General features: G+C 34.9%; 1 protein-coding gene across 2 annotated transcripts in view; it reads right to left on the bottom strand.

Moving 5' to 3' along the window:
* The window catches only part of LOC134748761 (solute carrier family 22 member 1-like), a 45,768-nt gene extending 40,605 nt beyond the window's left edge, over positions 1 to 5,163 (bottom strand). For both annotated transcript variants that reach the window (XM_063683539.1, XM_063683540.1), the window contains exon 1: positions 4,896 to 5,163. The gene's annotated coding sequence lies outside the window, so the exon portion shown is untranslated. The remainder of the gene's footprint in view (positions 1 to 4,895) is intronic.
* Positions 5,164 to 6,000: the final 837 nt, after the last annotated feature.

A 6,000-nucleotide genomic window follows, 5' to 3' on the forward strand; every position in this document is an offset into this window, starting at 1 on the left:
CTGCCCCATCTTCCTCTGTCTGCAGCCAGCGTTTGCCACTCTTTTCATTACCTATATTTCCGTACCGTCTAAAATCATATTTTTGTGTATTTTGTCACAGATGTCGCCATTTGGCACTTATTGCAGCTCCGTCTGGATATTAGAGTTCAAGTGTTTTGCGTTGGAATAATTATTGCAGATTCTGAAGTTAAGATATATTGCCGCGAATAATCTTGCAATAACACGTAGTACTTTTTTTTTGTTTAACTCTTTAATGAACCAAATTGTAAAAAATCCACATCTCAAGCCTCATTGCCAGATTGCCACTTCATATTTAATGCTCAAAATTCTGCATCAGAAAAAAAAACGAAGATGATTTTACTGACTGGTAATTTTTGCCTTCCAATATCTGATTATGTGCTATAAAGGATTAATCTTTCTCTACAGTATTTTTGTATTTACCAAAAATGTAAGATGATAATAGTTAGTAAACACTGTAACACAGCAGCTGCTCATAACCGAATTTTTTTCCTATTATTAAACGGTATCGTACGCAATCTTGACATTGACACAAAGGGATACAATCACATTGTTATTTTAGGCGTTGTCTAATAATAGAGACTATTGCTATTGTTAACTTCACTAAACCGAATGAGAAAGAAGAGTGTAATGACCTGGACAAATTCACACATGAATTATTGCGATAACTAAATACATAATTAAATAGGTACCCATATACAAAAAAAAAAAAAAAAAAAAAAAAAATACAAAAATTCTTTATTTAATAAATTAGCAATATATAATGATTTAAAGGGATGGAGCCGCCCAGTAAGCATAAGAATGCCTGTGTCGGGAGACACCGCTCTTCCCTAACTATGTTTTTACATAGAAACAATAACACGACTAATACAATCAATTCTAAATTTAACATGCTAACTATAAACTATAACTATGTAAATAAAGTAACCTAAACTAAACAAACAATATATAGGTAAAACATGATTAGAAGATGTTGATGTCAACTTTAGCCAGTCTTCTCCGAGACCACGGGGACAACGCCGTCCTCGAAACGTCGGTGGTAAATTTAAAACATCATTAGGTTTACTAAATATTAAGTAAATACACCGATTTAAACTTTTACGATTTTTACATCGGGGAAACATATCGCAGCTGTCAAGAATCGCCAGATGAACAAGTCTGCCGTAGCTGAGCATTTACTAGTCAGGGCCAAACCACTGGATTGAGCTACACAAACCTAGAAAACTTTCTACAGATCGTGGGTTTTATAGTAGAAAAATCCGTGGAGCCATTGAAATCAAAAAACGTAGAAATTTCAATAGAGGAGCAGGTTTTAAGATCTCATCCACATGGAACCCAGTCATTAGTAAATGTAACCGAAAACAAATGTGGCTTTCCACACAGAAGGGTTCTTATGCTTCAAGTGCAATAAGGTCCTATTTATCTGAAATTACAACAGAAATTCTGATAGAAAGGTCCTTATTGCACATGAAGCAAAATATAAATAAAATAAATAATAAAAAAATAATTTAATAAATAATAATAAATGATAATGTAATAAATAATATTTATTGCTACATTAATTTAGTTTGTAGTTTTAGAATTAGGATATTACGTGCTGGATCTCGGCAGATTGTGATGGACTTTTGTATATATGAATGATTTTGTGAATATGAAGCATAAGGACTCTTCTCTGATGGAAAGCCACAAATATCTCAAGTTGAAAAATCGAATATCGTGAGTGTTGTCATCCCCAGTGTGCAAAACGTTTAAGTTAATAAACAAGACCAAGTGCGGGTAGTTCGAAAAACTCGCACGCCTAGAAGATGTTTATGTCAACTTTAGCCAGTCTTCTCCGAGACTACGGGGACAACGCCGTCCTCGAAACGTCGGATGTAAATTTAACCCTTAAATACATAGTGATGTATGTATGTACACAACAAAAACATATAATTTTATGCATAATTAGATAAAATCTATTTGGTCCTGTATAATTATTTTGATCGTAAAATACACTTTCCGTTGTTTCGTTCAAATTTCTGCAGTATTTAAGATAAAAAATTACATTTCATTAAGACAAAATGGCGGAAAATTGGGAAAATTTGGAAAGTTGATGACTTTTAGTATGTAATTAAGGCGGTTTTTTCGGGGTTTGCAATTATTTATATTTTTTTTATTATAGGTATAATACAAATAGCATGAATTTGTAATGGTAGTAAGATTTTTTTATATCTCACTAATAATTATATAAATTTACATAAATTATGATTTACCCTATGTAAATTCTAACACTGGTTTAGCATTGAAAATTTGTTTTAATTTTTTTCCCCAGAATCAGTAAATAATTATGTAAGACATATATTAATATATTAAGACATATATTAATTTCAGGCAAAAAGAAAAAATCATGCATTTAAAAGGGTTAAAACTTATTTTACGCGATTACTCCCCGTCAGTGTGAATAATAATTTAGTAAATTGTCGTAATGTTCTCGTGTAAATATGGTAATAAAATATCTGTGCAAGTATGCCAAAAAACAATTATTTGCACAATAAGACGACTCGAGCCATATGAAAATGAGCCAAGGCCAAGCACATGATTGGCGCGACAGTATCTCGCCGCGAGATAGACTAACCGTCTTTTTCTAACTGTATTAATTAAAGAGGGACGGGTAGTCTATCTCGCGGCGAGGTACTGCCGCGCCAATCATGTGCTAGCCCGGAGGTCTTTTTAAATACCTAATACATGACTCATATATACCATACATGTCTAGGTATATAAGGTAGTCATGGTCATTTATTAGTATGTTGCTTACTTTTTGTGATGTCGGCTTGTCCCTGATTTTGTAATTTTTTCGTGACGTTCATTTCGTGACCAATGCTCCTACGGGATTTGGATAAAGTTGTGTCTTTATTTATATACAACATCTTTTTAACATCTATGACACATGGCAAGTGTAAGAGGTCAAAGGCCATTTCCAATTATGTAATAGAATTTGCTTTTAATTTTGCACGAGACACCCGCTGTTAATTGTATTAAACCTCATTATTAACTTAATTAGTAAAACGCTGGACGAGTGAGTCATATAACTGCACAGATAAATGAAATGGTAGTTGTCCAAAGTCGGACAAGAATTCGTGCGTGATATGAATTTGTGCTTTCCATTTCAAACCATTGGGTTGATAATCCAACCACAATAAATATGTCACACATTGTCAGCGCCGTCTTCTAAAGCAGATATTATAGCCGCGAATTTGTAAGAGCATCAGATATGTAGATCATTTTTGGTGAATTATCAACATAGCAACGTAATTATTGACTCCATTTTTCCAAAGAAGGTTTAGAAAATAATGCAATATTTGACAAACATAGAGTCAAGTGAAGTTAAACATTCGACCGCAGATTTATAAACATCTAGAGCTGGCTATAACGAAGGTGAATGCCCCAGGCTATCATGCCTAATTGCAAGAATAAATGAAAATAAACATAATAACGTGTCAAAGTTGTCAAACGCGTTTTATTGTTGGCGTACGAGACAAGTCTATTAACCTAGTGTAGAAGTGCAGTAGATTCTCTTATTTTATTGTCATACTCGTAGTGTATTTATCAATCATATTTGCAAAAGCGACGACTTTGAATACAGATGAGTCAGCAGCAAGCTGGTCCGAATTTCACCTTCCCATACTTACAAACGGAGTTCCGTTCTCATTTTAAAACTACGTGTTGGATTGTAATGAAACTTTGCACATACACTGGCATGAGGTATTTCTATGCCTGTAATTAGTTTATATACCTCCAGCTAATAAAACAAATGAAATGGAGCAAAAACAAGGTTTGTGTGAAAAACTTAAATTATTAAGTATTTTTTTTAACTATGGTATCTGAAGCTAAGGTCTGTTTTTTTATTCCGTAGACTAAAATGACGTTTCATGTGTAAGACATGACATTTCTTAGTACCACATGAAATGGGTTTTAAAGGGTCGGCAACGCGCGTGTAATATCTCCGGTGTTGCAGGCGTCCATAGGCTACGGTAACTGTTTACCATCAGGCGGGCCGTATGCTTGATTGCCACCGACGTGGTATTAAAAAAAATGTCATTTTAGTCTCTCTCTCTCTCCTTAGCATTATTATTCCCATCTGATTGTGGGGTCTGCTTTTCTTGTCTTTTCCTCTTTTCTCTCCACTAGTCTACGGAATAAAAAACAGAATATACATAAACTAATTACAGGCATAGATATACCTTATCCTATTGTAAGTATAAAGTTTCAGAGCAATCTAGCTAGTCGTTTTAAAATGAGAGCGTAACTACGTTTGTATGGAGAACCGAGCTTGGTGCGGGCTCTTAAATCGAACTCCAACGCTGTCACATATAGATGGCAGACTTCAGCCACGTTTTGAGGGATCGATCAGCTTTAAACAAATATGAGACAAACCGCTGACACAACGCAGATAACTATCAAACTTCTGTTCTGTAAAAAAATACAAATCTCTTAGTAAACTCCTTGTGAGAAACAGTTTGCCGGTAAATTTACAGTTCTGACGAAGACTGAACATGTGACGTTACAATGACATTAATCATCTTCAATAAATTATAATTTTTATTTCATTCGCATCAAGTCAATATCGGTAGAACATATTGAAGAGTGCAATTTAAATGTGCCGAAGGTATGTTGCGACAAAGATAAAGATTAAACATAATTGACTTAACGGAAGACTTACAACCCAAATTGCTTTACCTGCGTACGAGTTCGAGCAAAAACCACACTTGAACTGATTTAAACCATCTTTGTCCTCGGGATAAAATTATAATGACATTTTAAATAAAGCAGCTAACCTTAAATGTCTTCAATTTAATAATGAAGAGTAAAAGGCAAATTATAAGCAAAACAATACTTACAGTACAATGCTTCACTAATTCATCAATATTCCGTGACCCAGAACACTAGAGATCTAGCAACAGAATCACTAGAGTTCCATAGATTTTCACAAATATAGTTTAAACACGTGTTCACAAACTATTAGTATGTGATGTTTCTGTTAAACACCGTTCAATAATTCGGGAGCGTTTGGCAAATTTGAATTTCGAATTTAATAGTTTTTATGCGCACGACCGGCCGGCGTCTGCTTCGTTTGCGTGTGGCGCTGTGGCATAACCGCGGCGCGCGCAGCGCATTGGCTATGGAAGCCAGCCGGCGCGCAAGTGACTCTACTTGCGCACCGAACGCGGGCGATTTGACGGATTTGACGTACCAGCGTATCTTAACCTTTATATCATAAAAAAACAGAGCGTAATCGCAGAGCGTTTATACTGGTTCCTCTACGCGCTTGACTTGGAATAATACAAACAGTGAAATGTCATATTTATCACGCCACCGGCGCACGCTTTCCAAACGAATTGAGGTTATGCTTTACTCGCGTTACAATGCTACTGTGTCGACGCTGGGAATTTTTGCGCCTCTGCGTAGGCAGCAATGGACGGTGCATAGTTTGCGATTGAAAAAGGAATGCACCACATGGTCTTCAAACTTAACAAGTGCGTTGATAAACCCTTTTTAGGGTTCTGTATTCAATTTCTTACACCGAAAAATTAAAAAATATATTATGTCGCATGTTTTCGTAATTGGAGGTGAATTTTCGTGTACAGTCAAGGGCATAAATATATATACATTCCCAAAGTTTCAAAAAATATGTGTACGCTCTTACACCTTAGACAATAAAGTCGTGTTCACATATTTTTGAGCCATTTGTCTTGATCGATATTTTTGCCTTCGACTGTACATACTTAAATATATAACTATATTATATTTAGGCTTACCATTTATCAAAAAACAGCTAATTTTCTGCATAATTAACTAATGTCTATTCCAAATTATTCTAGCACTATCTTGATGTTATATTTTACTAGCTTTTGCCCGCGACTTCGTAAAATTCTCATAGCAATAATTCAATTTGAGCATATTGCACACAAATTAGCAGGCACTTCATTAATTATCTCAATTCCA

This window comes from Cydia strobilella, chromosome 17 (assembly GCF_947568885.1).
Source record: "Cydia strobilella chromosome 17, ilCydStro3.1, whole genome shotgun sequence".
NCBI classification, from domain to species: Eukaryota; Metazoa; Arthropoda; class Insecta; order Lepidoptera; family Tortricidae; genus Cydia; species Cydia strobilella.